At 35.2% G+C, this 17,090-nt stretch overlaps 1 protein-coding gene across 9 annotated transcripts in view; it reads right to left on the bottom strand.

The window, feature by feature from the left end:
• LOC111510402 (uncharacterized protein CG43867) overlaps positions 1 to 17,090 on the bottom strand; it is a 746,925-nt gene that overhangs the window by 138,445 nt on the left and 591,390 nt on the right. The gene's annotated exons all lie outside the window — the stretch shown is intronic.

Below are 17,090 nucleotides of genomic sequence, written 5' to 3'. Positions count from 1 at the left end.
TATTCTATGTCACCCATATTTGAAATAACGCAATCAAGAAACATGTTAAGAGCTGTAGCGCTTGATATTTCTAAGGCCTGTGACCGTGTGCGGCATGAGGGTTTGCAGGCTAAATTTCGAAGCTATGGCTTGTCGGATCATTTTTGTGTATTGCTCTTCAGCCGCTTGAAAGAACGTTCCCTGCAAGTGGCCTTCGACGGATATCTCTCGAATACTTTTACCGTCAACGTTGGTGTTCCCCAGGGATCTATATTGTCTCCAACCCTCTTTCTATCCAATATATTGGATTCTTGGTTATTTCCAACAGCACACTTGCTTCGTCACTCCATTTCTATTCCAGGCCATAGGCGGCAGATGCAAATCTTCACCAGCAGCGGGTGGTTGCATATGTTAATGAGAATATAGAAGTAATTTCGAATTGGGGTGAAAATAACCAGTTTCAAAAACCCACGCATCGGTTTTCTCCAAAAAGATAAATGTCTCCGAACCGGATATAATAATGCTGGGTCAAACATATTCACTTGCTTCGATAAGTTTGTTGGAGGTGGTCTTGGCATAATCATGTCACTGGAATTGCAGAAACCACTTCTCAAAAGCTTGGAATACTGTTCCGAATCAGAAAACTTTACACACCTCAGTAACTTTGGATGCTTCATAAAGCTCAGATTAGACCTCCATGGAGTATTGTTCTAATGTATGGAGCTTCGTCCCCAAACATACCCTTAAGCTGCTGGATTCCAAAAAGAAAAGAGCCATCCGCCTGATTGGAGATGCCAACATCTCTTGCAACCTTGATATTCTGGAACATCGAAGAGAAGTTGGAGATTTTTCTCTTTTCTATAGACACTTTCACGGAAAGTGTTCAAGTGACTTGGCACATTTTATTCCACCAAGAGCGGTACATATCAGGCATACGTTCATTGTTTTGAGGTTCAACTCATTACACCTCGAACTTCACTGTTCGAAAACTTTCTCATTTGGAAAACTGCGTTTATGTAGAATAAACTTCCTGAGAAGGTTTTTCTAAATGGATTTTACCTCCAGCGATTCAAATCCAATGTGAATCACTACTTTCGCACAGGCACCGCTCTTAGAGCATTCTAAGGATTTTCTTGTAGTACTTGTGTTTCGTCCTTAGAAAAAAGTGTCGTGCTGAATCCTACCTAACACTTTTCTGAAATCTAATCCAGGTGTATTACAGTGTTCGTACTGCGATGTGTCCGGAAACCAGGCTGTACGGAAGTTGACAATCAATAATATAATCTTTTTTGCTCAGCTGATCCTTCAAATACATTCCTAGTGCCTTCCATAATATCGACCACAACCTATCTATCGAAATTCAGAAATTAATAACAATCATTTGTTAATGTGTTTGTATGGCTCAATTGGATATGAAAGTGAAGTATGTCACAATTCTGTCGGATAAAGTTCACCAGTGATGCTGGATATTTGAACTAAATATTTCTTATTATGTCATGTCACTATACCTGACTTGACTGAATGTCCTTAGTCTTTGCAAAAAGTTACCATCGGACAATATACATCACAAACTTTACAGTTTGTTCTTTCATCTCGGAACATATTTTTTAATTTTCATTCATTATTATTAAATATTGTACTGATATTTTGTCTCATTGTTTTGAAGGGTTATTCTGATCCAGTTCAAATTAATTCATTACTACAAAAAATAATGCAACAATAGATCAGAGAGAAATGAAAAAGTATTTGATATTTTCTTTGATTTATTCATCACCTCACGATGACAGGAACTGGCACTTCCTTTCAGAAGCAAAAAATAATCCTCATTCCGTATGTAGATATGCGACGGGAGTCCCACACGTTCAACGCCATAAAAGCGAGCTTGTTTTCCTTATTACCTTTAAAAGCAACTCATGAGTGCCTCTCGCATAAGAACACACTTTTAATATTCGCTTTTCGCAGATTCGAAAGATCTAATAAAGCTCTGACTGCGCGCAGCTTTCCGAAAACGCCAATAATTGGAATTCTTCGGGGAAAGCTTTCACCAGGATTGCGATCAAAATATAGGTAGTAAAAAATACTGGAGGAAAATCGTAATATGGCGGTGCGCGGTCCAATTGAATTTTTTCTTTCGGTTGTTACGTTCCATCAGGATTGAGGCTAATGCAGATATTGTGTGACCTAATTTGGGACAACAGGACTCCTGCTGGGTTTATCGATCAGTGACGTCATTATTGAACAAAAAATATAAGTACATAATGGGTGTTGTGAGTTGCTCCGGCATGTAACATTTTTGGATATTGTGATGGGTAGACGTAACATTCACCTATACCACCTACCCATAGTAGCGCAAAAATCTTACAAATTGTAACAGATCTTTTAAAGCTCAAAATTAAAACCAATTGAGAGTAGACGAAAGCAACACCCCTGAATATTTCTGGTTAAAATATTACAACTAAGACATGCGAATGGTACAATAGCAAAAAGCGATACAAAAAGCAAATCTGCTTCATAAACATATTGATATTTAGATTGAAGAAGTACCCCCTAACTCCGCTGGACAACCCACAATGGCGAAAACCTGACATATTTCGCCATAAACATGCATTGTGGCCTCCATAGAGTTCTTTTGTTTAAGGACAAAACACAAGCACTACAGGAATATCCTTAAGGCGCTCACAGAGCGGTGCCTGTGCGAAAGTAGCGATTCACATTGAATTTGAATCTCTGGAGATTAAATCTATTTGGAAAAACGTTCTTCCCAAAAAGTTCATTACACATAAACGCAGTTTTCCAGATGAAAGATATCTTAAACAGAAGAAGTTCGAGGTGTACTGAGTTGAACCTTAAAACGATCATCAGCCACAGTCCGTTGCATATTCTGACATGTGATTAACACACTCTTATGCGCTTACATTGCAAACGCTTCACTTTTTACGAAGCGATTTCAAGCACTACAGCATTGCTCCTTATCCAATTGAGTACCTTAAATACATTGTTCATTCAATATAGATCAATATGATCCTTTACAGCATGTGATTTTAAATGAATATTTTCGAAGATATTACAGATTTGAAATGCATAGATATAGCGGTTGCGGCGGTACCAGCTGGGGGCTTGCGGCGCGTGACTATAGCGCGTCGAAGGCCGTGCTTCGCCCTATAGCACTTCATGATTCGCAATGATCCCAGCGTTTGTATGTATATTCAGTATAAGTATTGCACCCGTGCGGAGCCGGGGCGGGTTGCTTGTTCCTAAATATTTGGAATACTTCAACCCAACTTTGTTGACGATTTATCTGCAGACATATAAATATATAACATATAAAAATCAACTTGTACACTAAAACGTAAGTGAGGTTGCAATTTGTTTAACTTTGCCACAAAAGAAATAACTAGGAAATGACAATTTGCACTAATAGTAGACAAGTCCTATTAGCCAGACAAAGTGTTTATTCAGGACTAGTACTAGAGTGCCACCAATATTTAGCCAAAGCCTCGGTAGATAATAAAATTATCCTTTTAAGAAATATCGAAGGGCTGGCATTCACTAGCATGTAGACTTCATTTGAGATCTCCAGGACCTTTCATTGCCAATTTCCTCACTTAAGAAGTTTCCCATATTTTTCGTTGAATTAAAGAGAAGTAGAAAACCAAGAGTTTTCTATGGTGTTCAATATTGAACATCATAGAGGGCATATTGAAAGTAGAATTCATTTCTCCATTGAACTTTTTGACATTTTGTTCACCTACATCTGTCGTAATCTCTACATCTTCTAAGAGAAACTCCTCTTCTGATACGATACGATGTAATTGACTCAGCAGATCCCGTTGAATTCTTGAACATCATAATGCACCCATCTCCCTATTTTGTCGATACCTGTTGTATGCTAACTCAAAATCTTCCATTGTTTCCGCAAAACTGCTAACTCAAATTTGGAGGAAAGTTCCAAGACGACGTTTATTTGTCTTTGTGTTTTCAGAAAAGGGCGATAGATATTAAAATTTAATTTTCCTATTCGAACTTTACACTCCAACGGTTGGGCTGCGGCAAACTTTCCCGAAGAACGGAGATGTAGAGTTGCGAATTGTGAGACGAATATTTTGCCTTGGGGTTTCGAATGTTTTAATTGGAGCGAACAGTATTGTTTGTATCTGTTATGGTGTCGAGGGGTTTCAACTTTTCCCATTGTCTTGAAGAGCTCTAGTTGACATTTTAATGATTACAAGAAGTGACTTGTAGAATGAAAAGGGCCATGCGGGAACAGAAATAGATAGAAAAAGTTCGAGACGTTTCTATAACTATCAACTGTTTCAAACAAATGCTGATATTATACTTGACTTAAACTGACAGAATATTGTCTAAAAAACCAACCAACTTTTTGTTGTTGAAAGTAAGTATTCAAACTCTAGTCAACTTTACCACAAAAGCAGCTTCATATCAATGAATCATCTAGCGTTTTACAGAAATACTAGAACCAAAAAATTTAACGGGCTAATTTTGCTGACATAATAATTTTCAGTAGAATAACTATAACATTCACAGCTCAAAGTCAATATCCTGTATGTATTCTTGTTCAAATAGATAATTTCTCTCTTGCTTTACGTAATTGATTTTATTGTTGAAGATCAATAAGTCTTTGGTCTAATTCGAATAAATATTATTGATTTCAATATTGTGACAATATGTTCGTGTTCTGTTGTGAGTACTGGAAAGTTACATTATTTCTAGCCTCAAAATCTTTTCTCAAGCCAAAAAAGTTCTGCTAAATTCTAGTGCTTGTTGTCGTGGTTGTATTCAGATACTACCATGTGAGTTGATTTTCCGTTTGTATTAGTAGTCCTACTAATGCCGTTCTTCGAGTTCATTCATAACTTGTATTTGTAATTTTTAGTCATCGGTGGTGATATGAGTGAAATTATTACTTATTTCAAAAGCTACATCTTCGTCATCGTATTCTTCATTGAAGTTACGTATGCATTAAAAAAATGAATATTTGAAAATGAAATTTTGAAACATTCAACTCTCCCAACGTACCTGATTTATTAACCTAGTCTACAAGCTAACATGTGGATTGTGCTCCAAACTTTATATAGGAAGGAAATAGGAATTTCGAAAATTGTATTTCAGGATACAGAAATTTTGAACTGAAGACCGATTCCGTGTAAGCTGTTCCCACGTTTAGAGAACAAACACGATTGTGTCATGAGCTCCGACATTTTAATTTAAAAAAAATGAAGGACCAAAATTGAACCTGCTGAAATCCCTTGATTGCTGTTGCATAAAATGCATTGTAGAATAGGTGAATTTATCAGTTCGACTGAGGAAGCTACTGTCTAGCAAAAGACGCCTTCATTAATTTTAATAATTCATGTATTTTTCAAATCAGTATGTACCAGTAAGCCACAGTAGAATGAATATTTATTGGGATGAGGAGCTACAAAACATATAACATTAAAACGGACAAAACTTTTAAAACAACCTAATCACAACTGATCATATTGTACCGTAGAAAATTGTCACACAGAGGCGTTAAGTGCTGTGAAATATTTACTTTCATATAAATATAATAAATATATCAGGAAAGTATACATTCGAATGTTTCTTCACAGTATAACATCTGAGGGCATGTTATGGGTCAGTGTATTGGTAACTAGTGAGCCGTCCCGGCTCCGCACAGATGCAATGCTGATACTTAATATACATACAGAAGTGTAGGCGCCGCCGCCCCCCAGTCGATACCACCGCCCCTCGGCCGGTACCACCGCAACCGGTGTGTCCTCACATTTCAAATCTTCAATATCTTCGAAAATATTCATTTGAATTACATGCTGCGAAGGGCCATATTGATCAATATAGTTGATGCACTTAATTAGATAAGGATTGTATTGCTTGAAATTGCTTTGGTAATAAACCATTATTTCTCGAGAATAAAGAATGGTTATTGTTGGTCATCCCTAAGCGATATCATTGCGGACTTTTTTGTGTTCCACAGGGTTCTATTCTGGGTCCTATGTTGATTCTGTTATATATTAATAAAATTGAAAAACTATGTGAAATATTACAAAGTATGTAGATGATATCTCTGTACTTGTGCTAGTTCATTCTGATGAAATGCTTGGAACACGTTGTAGTGAGCTAATTCGATATTTGGCAACGTGAACATATGGGTTCATTCGCAGTGCTATCTCCTGAAAAATTCCAGAACGGTACTTATACATTCTGAATTGCCGATGGTGTATTATGGGCAAGTAGAGAGTCGTATGTGTTATGGTGTAAGTTTCTGGGGATGGTCAACTTTGTCTTAGGAAGTTTTCATTATTCAAAAAAAAGTATCAGGTGCATCATGAATATGCCTGAGTACCGGGCTTCTTCAGCAAATATAAAATCTCAACACTTCCATGGTTATATATTTTTGAATTGGTCTACATATCTTCAAGAAAAGGGACAGTTTTGTGAAGAATTCTGATGTACATCGAATAAATACTCTTTCTCGAATTTACTTTCATTTATCTACCAATTTTTAAGAATAAAGTACATTTTTGCTCTCCTTCTGTTCAAATCAGTTTTTCCGTTAATCAGCTGTCGCCCCCATACGAGCGACAACTCTCAAAAGTTGAGAAACTTGTGCGAGCTAAGGATTAACGAGGTCTTACTCTTTAACGTGTGATTCCTAACACGGTTGCAGAATCAGCCCAGCTTCAACCTAAGAATGGCTAATAATGGCTTACGTGAATTCAACAAATTACCAAATGAATTGAAAAACTATTCTTCGTTATTCAAGAAGCAACCCAAAAAATGTTTTGTTACAAGATGTTTTTATTCAACAGATGACGTTCACGTTAGAAACCTATGAAATTATCAGAGTTTTTCTACTATATTATGCATGTTATATACATTCTGATGTACATCAAATAAATACTCGTTCTCGAAATCACTTTCATTCATCAATAATGGCTTACGTGAATTCAATAAATCACCAAATTAATTGAAATAGTGTTCTTCGTTATTCAAGAGGCAACCCAAAAAATATTTTGTTACAAGATGAATTCTTTTCAAAAGATATCTGAGAAGAATATCAATATTTCTGTTATATCTCACACATATAACATTTCCATTATGTTTAGAATTTTTAACACCGAGTCTTTGTATTACAAGGCTCTGAATGTGAAGTTGTTAAATCTACATTGTATGTTTATTTGACATGACGATTCCAATTCAATCAAATAAATACTCGTTCTCGAAATCACTTTCATTTATCAATAATGTCTTACGTGAATTCAATAAATCACCAAATTAATTGAAATAGTGTTCTTCGTTATTCAAGAGGCAACCCAAAAAATATTTTGTTACAAGATGAATTCTTTTCAAAAGATATCTGAGAAGAATATCAATATTTCTGTTATATCTCACACATATAACATTTCCATTATGTTTAGAATTTTTAACACCGAGTCTTTGTATTACAAGGCTCTGAATGTGAAGTTGTTAAATCTACATTGTATGTTTATTTGACATGACGATTCCAATTCAATGTGTGTCTCTTGGGAAATAAATTATTATTATTACAATAAGTATATTTTTATATGCATCTCGTAGGGTTCAACCAGCGTTTGCCATGTAAGCGCAAAAATGTCTTTGAGACATCACATTGGAAACCTTGAAATTATCAGTGTTTTTCTACTATATTATGCAATTTATTTATATACACATAAACCTTACTCTTCAAAATCCATTGCTTAGTTTTAAAGATCTAAGCAAAGCATTCATGTGGAAAGAAATCGAAAATCGACTTTCTTTTATACTATGTAAAGATGTGAAGTAAATACTGCCATTGTGATCTCTTTTAGAAGAGATCACGGTTATCGAAAATGAAAATGAGAAAGATAAATAGTTCTGTTCTCTAAAAAATATATCTTCTTTCAATTCCTTTTTTTGAAAATTTTCACAAGAAAATGTAAACTCTTTTGAAAACCCAGAAATGAGTTTGTACTTTCCAGAAATTTGTAGCATTTTTACGTTGTCCAAAGAAATATGGACGCTTTTCTTCAAAATTCGACGTGATCTGACTATAAGGTATGCTGCTGAACCGAAAAATATACGCGTCAATCTTTGCTTTGCGATATTTCCTTTTAACTAAAGCGAGCAAATATCTGTTAAGCAAACACCCGTTTTGGTCTTGTTTAGTATACCGTTACACTATTTCGACTGCCATGAGAGCTATAAATATCTGGAGGAAACTCTGCCGATTTCCTCAATTTCCGGGTTTCTTAGGCACTCCGAAGCGGTCCGTGATATTGCTCCTCGGAAATTATTTCAAATGGATCCCGAGTTATGTGTGCAATACGAAACTCTGTTGAACAGTTATGATATGTTGATTCACTTTATTTGCCATTGGAGGGATCCACTTAAGAATCTCACTTCGTTTCGCCATCATTGCATCATCAATAATTCAAGAACTTCGCAGTAGAGTACATGTTAGAGAAAAGTAACTTGATATGTAAGAATAATCTTTCGTGTATTCTTTGAAAGACATTATCGTTTGTGGAGTAGTGTATTTTTTTAACACTTGTACGGTTGACATACATGATATCTTGACATGCCGTTATGATATCTCTGACATGATATCTCTGACAGTCGTTAAAAGAAAAACACATATTTTCAGAAGAAACGTATTTGAAAGTGTTTTCGCAGATTTTGAAAACGAAAAAGGACTTTTTGCCGAAACGTCAACCATATTGAAGAAAATTGAGTATCAAAAACTTTATTTTTCAAACAGTTCAAGGTTCATATTACTCTGTAATTTTTCGTCGTCTGTAGTAGGTATATTTGAACATATTCTCCGTTGATCCATGTTCATACATTGTTCAGATAGTGGAAGATAAGAAACCCAAAAAAACATTGAAGAATAATATTCCACAGTATCTGTGAAATGATAAGAATTATATATTTGCAAAAGGAGTGACACGTATCTTGAATAAGCAGTCAATTGCGATTATTTTAATGGTTATATAGTAGTATTAGGTGGAATAACTATTTTTTTTAAATGAAATACTAATCAAAAATGATTTTTTTGTTAGAACCGTTTTGTTTGTTTTTCATCAGAAAAAGCATAGTTGTTCTTTCAAAAACTATGAAAACATTAGTTTATGAAAAACAATAATCATCTTGGAATAGGTAGCTTTTGAAAAAGAAGTAGTATTTTATAATTCATTATTGAATATTGTAAGAATATCTCAGGATACACAAGACTAGTTCTATAATGAAAAATATTTCGAAATTGCAAGTTCACTTTCCACTTTCGTTAGTGATATATATCGTGAATGTTTCCCAAAATGAGTTATGATTCAAAAGTACGTTGATGCTGTTAGAAATGTGATAGAAAAATATCGGCATGTGATACTATGAGATGAAATAATTTCATAGCATAACACAAAATGCAATTAATTCGACTTTGCACGAACATTCAGGTGAGAAAAAGATCCGTTTGAAATAGATTTCGTATAATATGTCCTACGTTAAAAAAATCGCGAGTGGATTATTGTGAAGAAGTGCTAATGATTTCAACATGACTGCAAAATCTTTATACAGCATAGTAAAGGTACTATGCCATTTCTGGCTAAAAATCCAATGCTTTTTCTCATGGCGCCTCATTTAATTAATTTTCGGACCTCACAGCGAAACCTTGTGGAACATCCAACTCGAGGTAGGTGTGACGTGTGTAAGAGTGATACGATGCAATATGTATTTGTGTATCAGAAATGAGGTGATGGCGCCAGCGAGTGGTAGAAAAAAAACAAACATGGCGGTCAGAAGGGCAGAAAGCCGTATCTTTGTTAATAATAGTTTGATTGACGGGTGCAGCACATCAAATAAAAGAAGAAGTAATGCAGACTTCATTGATGAAGAAAAACAGAAATTACGGCTTGCTATCTTTGTATTTCTTTTGTCAATAAATTCAACATTCCTTTTTCCTTTCATTCGATATGCTGCTCGTGATAATCTGACTATTATTAGCGAAGTTACAACTCAGTGCCCTTGTAACATCATATTTGTTTTTTCTTTGTAGATAAACTCTGCATTTATTCTCCGCATAGTTTGTTTTTTTTTCTCTACCAATCACCGATGTTATCACCTTCTTCCTCATACACATATACATATTGCAACGTATCACTCTTACACACGTCACACCAACCTCGAGTTAGTTTTCCACAAGGTTCCACTCGGAGTTCCGAAAATAACTGAAATGAAGCGCCATAACAAAAAGCATGGGATTTTGAGCCAGAAACGGCATTGTATCTTTACTCAAAACAGTTTCTGGACATGAAATGCAGAAATATATTCATATGAATGGGAAAATAAGTATCTTTTCCAATGTTTGAGTCCATACATTATCGCTTTTTGCGACTTCTCTAGGCATATCTCCACACTTCCTTCATTGAATCGAAGTAGAGTTATTGCTGAACGGTATAAATCAATTTGTTTGCCAAAAATTAAGTACGAAAACAACAACGCATCACTCTTCATCACGACAACGCTTGCTCCAACACAGCACATCAGATAATAGACTAGCCAAACGTCACACCCATGCTCAATCCCTAAAAAGATGGAATGGAATCAAAGGATGCAGTCCTGGGCGACCCTGGGAACCTGGCGCCGAAGAAATATCTGGCAATGACCAGGAAAAATCTACGCTTAACACTAGGATTTCTGACTGGCCAGGAAGATGAAACTGTCAGGCATGTCTTAAGCGTGTGTTCCGAGTTATCGTCAATTAGAGAGTGTGTGTTCGGCGAGTCTTGGCCTACACCTGCCGATATGAAGGAGATGTCTCCGAATGACCTGTCCATCTTCCTGGAAAGGACAGGATGGACGATGACCAAAGAGGACAACTCCTCGGGAGGATGTACAACGGGTCACATGTGGCCTAAGTGCTGTGGGACCACACTTATTATCCATACTCTACAGATACAGATCAAACAGAAAATGCATGGACTGTTTTTATTTTTGTACTCGAAGCTTTTGGTGAATTCATGTAGATATGAATTATTTCATAGAATATGAGTGAAATAATTTGTGTTGTTAGAATGCAAGTTTGTTATTGAGTTCAAATTATCATATTCATGAAATGGAAATATAATTAAGACGAGTTTCTTTTCCATTCTGGGCCACTTGCTGCACATGCAAATCAGCTGCATTGTTTGGGTTGGGGAAATAAAAAATTTCAAAAATTTTATAGAGTAAAACTGTTATTTCGAATCCGTTGGGATACATTTTTGATTATGATTTTTTTGTTGGAAAAAACATTTTATTCACTTCGTTTTAATGTTCTGAATATTGAATTTGTAAAAGATTAACCAATTGATTGTCAACTGATTTTTTTTCAGAAACCAACTAAGAGGTATCTGCAAGAGGATTGCTTCTATGAGGAAACTTGAATATTCTCGTATACAGTTGTGTTTTTTTTCAGCAGATATTTGTCACATCCTACATTATGGAAAATATACATCTTCGAATCAAATTCAAAATGTATTTCTTTAATGTGGGTACTTATTTAACCAAGAAATGGATTAAATCCTCCCAACCAAAGCGGAATCCAATCAAACACCACATAATAGCTCATCTGCCATAAATAACTCGATTCCATCGATTCTGGACCACAAAGAAAAATAAATGAAAGTCTGCACCCGGCCGCGCTGTCATAAAAAATATCTCGTTCGCAGTCATCAATCCACTCCCATTATTCCTCGGACAATTTTCTCGTTAAATCTCTTCTAAAAAGAAACATGTTGACCGAGCTGACGTGGGAAGGCAAAGAAGTGGCGAACAGGAATTTAAACTGACACAATAGGAAATCAGCGTCGACTGCGTGAGGGCTTTTCCAGAATAAACACGATTATCGCCTCTTGTGACTGGCCGAGACTCACAAAAAGAAATGTGCGTCCGAGAAAAAACCACCGGGAAGCGAAAATAGAATGCGACCGCGTCAACCTCGTCACACATATTGATCATTCCAATTCAATTTGCGAATGTGCTAGGGCTGAATTGATCATATATATCAATTTTTTGAGGAATAACAGGAAAATCATACCAGAAGCACCAACTGGAGATACTCTTGATCATACCCCCTTCATAACTTGTGTGTGAGCCAGAAATTAACCGTTTGGATGGAAAACTGAGATATATACCCACTGTGAAAAGTGAATGGTTAATAGTCATCCATGCTAGGCATAAACAATTTTTATACAGATGTGTCAAACATCGAACATGGAACAGAAACTGGCATAAGCCAAGCTGTATTCGGGAAAATGATAAATCCAACTGTATCGTCTATACGAAGTCCATCCAAACAGCTAAATGAAAGACTAATGTACCGGGTTTGATATATTCAGTAGTTATTATCATATAAAACCTTCCACACAAAAATAATGATTAGATCTCGTGTGAATATCTTGCCTATCACACAGAGTACCACAGATACCAGCCGTATCTAGTCGAACAAATGATATTGCATGTACACAGAAGCAAAACATGATGGTCAAAAATGTCGGGTTCATTGTGAACGCATCTGTTTGCATTTTCTTAGGAACTGTCAGTGCTGCGGCACAGGTTAGAATTCATAAAATTTGTTTTTGCGTTGGTATTGTTTAATCAAGATGGCAATGTGAAGATGTTTTCGTGATGTTTCTGATGATGAAATGGACAATCTGGAGTGCTCCGTTGAAGATATTTCACGGCGTCGGAGTTTTTTAATGAAGACTTAAATAAAGACTTCATGCGACGAATTATATATGAGTTTGACAAAGAAAAGAATTTTCCAACTCTAGAAATGGTTCGTAACGAGTTACGCGATACCGGATACCCTGTGAGTGCGAAAAACCCTATATCGGTGAAACTATGAGGCCATTGAATGTTCGCATTGTCGAGCATAAAAAAACACAAAGCGAGGGGAAACCAGCAAATCTGGAATAGCAGAGCATGTTTGGACCCATGTGTTAGGAATCACACGTTAAAAGGTAAGACCTCGTCAATCCTTAGCTCACACAAGTTTCGACTTCTGAGGGTTGTCGTTCGTAGGGGTGCGACAGCTGGTTAACGGAAAAACAGATTTTAAATGGATTTTTAAACAGATTAACATAACATCGAGTGGTCCCAAGCTGAGATCATACACAGAGAGGAACATCGGTATAGGAGGAAATTCAAAGAAGTCGCATACAACGTATTCAACCAATTTACCATAGAGATACGCAACATATGGAAATCCATCATCAAGCGAAAAATGGCCAACTCCCGCCAAACGGTCATCTCCCACTAAACCGGTGAAGCGGAAAAAGGAAAGCGGAGGAAGTGAACATACTCGAATAACCCATAAATAGTCATCTCTTGGAGAAATCAGTCCAGCCTTCACCCGAAGACAATTGTGGATACCAACAATCGAAACGTCGTGAGGTATCTTGGCTTGAAATCTAAGAATTTTTTATTTTTGTTCAATTGTTTTACTTTTACTTGTATTTCATTCCACTATTATTTAATTTCAGATTTTTTTGCTTAATATAGTTGTTATTTTCAGCTATTCATTTTTAATTCTTTTTTTTCAGTTCTTTCAAGGATTTCAAATAATTTTATATAATATGAAATTCATCATGAATCATTGTCAATCACCTTCAAACAAAATATAATCAATCTCCAACAGATAGTGATACCGTACTAGGAAATATAAGAACGGTTATTGACGAAGTAAACGACAATGATGAATGGATGAAATGTGTCCAGTACCTACATCATAGAAAACGAGAATGCATATTACATTTCACTTCCCATTGACCCCATTATTATAACCGAATATTCGGATTCAAGCTCTGAAAATTCAGATAATGAATCTAAAGTTTTTATTTATTTTTCATGTAAGTACAAACTGTTTTTTCGGGAATTACTATATAGAATGAAAAATCCGCGTAGAAAAATAATATTAATTTTGAGAAAAAAATATATCACGCCGCCCATGCTATACAAAGAAACAGCCGGCGTTCGGTAACTTTTTAGATTTTATGCAATTCGAATTGACTTTGTATATACTCTAACAACAAGATTGGTCTCGAAATGCTAAAGAAACTGACTATATGGTACATCTGGAGTCTCAGGAACCACATTTAACGAAAAAGCCGCCGATTGTGTTGGAGAGACATAAAACGTTCCATATGTAGGTTAATCTAGGTTATTCAAAATCTTTGGTGCGTACCATATCAAGAGATGGGTCACTAGAAAACAAAGAGTACTGGCAAAATACATCTGACAATTCCCACGGAAAAACCCTCAAGAAGGGATACTCCAAATAAACTGAAGGACACGTCCACATAGCAGAGATTGACTATCACACATTAGTAGGCATTAGACATTATTGTTTTAGAGAAGGCAATGATTTCACGGCAATCATTATGTCCAAAAGAATGTAAAATTTATATTAGTTTTGTTCACGAAGGCTAATCTGTCACCAGTTTCATTATTTAACTGATCGTAATTATTATAGATCCTTTGTAACACCGTTCTGATGGATTCATTGAAACAAATAACCTTGGACCTTGGTTCCATTTCCTTTTCTTTCCTTTTCAAAAAAATTGTACAATGTGTTCATTTTTATCTATAACTCAGACGAAAGCCCAGTTTATTTGATTTGAATTTTCAGAAAACATAAATAGACTCAATTCAAGTTACCCACCTTGGTGATAGAAAGGAAATCATAACAATACGTGCAAGCAAAATGCACGTTTCAAGTGAATGGATGTTCAACTAACGAGAATTCCTGAGCTTAACAGAGATTCAGAATTCCCGTAATGAGAATGACTCGTTGAACTCTGGCCGAAGTCACACCCGGTATGTTTTATGAGATGGGACGTTTGCGTGCTTGCTGCGAATTTAATTAGCTGCGGTTTCTATCAGAATCTATTAATTCCAGTTAATTCGAGCCCTGTAGGGCCAAAAGTCCACATAACACATGATAGCCAGGAATTTATCGCCTTGATTGAGCATTATGATAATAAACTTTTTCAACGTTTTCCACGTGAAACAGTTATGCACTGAAATCCAGCAACAGCGCTGGTTTATATAAATTTGAACCTTATCAGTTGTCAAAGTTCAGAAGTCCTTGTTGGAATATCCTACATTTGTCACCGAATGACGCCGAATGGCGAATATTCGCCACGTGAAATCAATACACATTAATCGCTACTTGCCGAAAAGCGATCAATTGGTATTCTTCATTGAGCATTGATATTTTATTGACTGGAATTTTCATGACAATTTTGAAACGATGACATTCAAGTGATTCTTGACACATTTTTTGAGTTTGTTAATTTTGTATATTTGATTTCAATTTCTTTTTTTTTTTGAGTTAACAGATTTTGGTATTATGCAATACTGAATTTATGCAATGCCAAATTGGTTTTAGATAAATGAATTTGCGAACTGATTTTCTTAAAATTCTTGTTTGTTTTTTCAAAAGATGATTTATTAAAAAATTTATTATAATAATGATTGTACTGTAGATTATAATTGTTAACCGAAGATGAACCTTTCTCTTTCTATGGTCTTTGTTGAAGAATATATAAAAAGCCACTATTCTCCGAACACTAAAAAGTCACTATCTAGGTAAAAAATTCAACATATCACCTGTTCTCTACTTTACCTTTTTTATACTTGTCTGGCTGTATCTTTCATTGAATATCTTTTGTCATATCTTGATCCTTTTTTTACTTTCTTATTCAAGATATTGTACGCTCTTTTTTGTATATAACATCATACAGTTAATTTAATAGGAATTTCAATAGTTCTACATGTAATGCCAGCCTCAATTTGAATATCATTATAATATTACATTCAGACTCTAGATTATAACTGAGATAAGTATTCTTTTTTGAGTAATAACTCGTTTTCATTCAAGCTCGTAGATTAAACGAAAGCTCTGATTTTCAGCTCTTCTAGTACTTTTAATTTAATCCTGTAAATACCAGTGGTAGGCGATCCACTCGATTGATTTCAACATGGTCCTGCTGCCGAATGAATGAGAGTCATCTTCGAAGTAATTTCGAAGTAACTTCGAAGTAACTTTGATAAATTTCCATCGTGATATTATCCAGGAAAGTAGTTGTTTCCTGGCAGGCATTTATCAGATCCTACGGACAAGAAAGTTGGAAGATTTGAATGTTCGAAAATATCATTTCGAAATATTATTTTTTTTAATTTAACAATTGTTACATTCTCTATTTGGTAATATTCTATATTCGACTACAACAATTCGATCCTATTATATCTCATTTTTAACGACCCGATTCGTTAGAATCTAATCTGGAAAAACGTTCCAGCGAACAATATATAATAACCGGATGCATTTCTGGTAATGAAAGAAGTGGAAATGATGAAATGGGAAAAGAAAATGCAGCCTGTGTAGGCAGTTAGTAGCCCACGGTTATAATTGAAAAAGTTCTAATCAAAAAGTTCCCCTCTTCAGTACGTGACGAAACGATGGAGGGATGTTTGTTAATAGATTATGTTCACTATACTTTCATGAAGATATTTTAAAATGACAAGCAGCAATGAAAAATATTCAAGATAGTGAATTTGAAAAGTTCTATAAAAAAGATTTATAAAAAATATAATGAATTTTCAATAAAGTAATATAATAAAATAACAGGTAGGTATATAAACATCATAATACAATTTCAATTCAGTAATATGATTAAAAAAAGCAATGAGTAAGGAAAATTTCATCTGCGAAAAATGTACTAAACTCAGTAGTTAAAGTTGTGTCAAGTCCAGGTAAGTATTTGAAGTTCTAGTTTAGCATTTGTACAAAATATCCCCCACGTTCGAGTATATATACCCCCAACACAAATGTTTATTATTATTTATATTGTTTCAGGTACCGAATTATAAAATTTGAATTGGACCGCTGAGAAATTGATTTCTTTAGAATGTACGGGTAGGTGAGTACATTTCGATTTCGTGTATTATATTCGTGTTCTGACTTAGCTGGTTCTGAGTTACAGAAATGAAATCTTACGTTTACCTAGAGAAAATATAGCTTGATGTCCAATATAAAAAAAAATCTGTATACA

This window comes from Leptinotarsa decemlineata, unplaced genomic scaffold (genome assembly GCF_025532065.1).
Source record: "Leptinotarsa decemlineata unplaced genomic scaffold, Ldec_3_MD MMD2_P_RNA_scaffold_6, whole genome shotgun sequence".
Classification (NCBI taxonomy): Eukaryota; Metazoa; Arthropoda; class Insecta; order Coleoptera; family Chrysomelidae; genus Leptinotarsa; species Leptinotarsa decemlineata.
The sequence above is the reverse complement of the archived record's forward strand: the minus strand, read 5'-3'. Positions and strand labels throughout refer to the sequence as shown.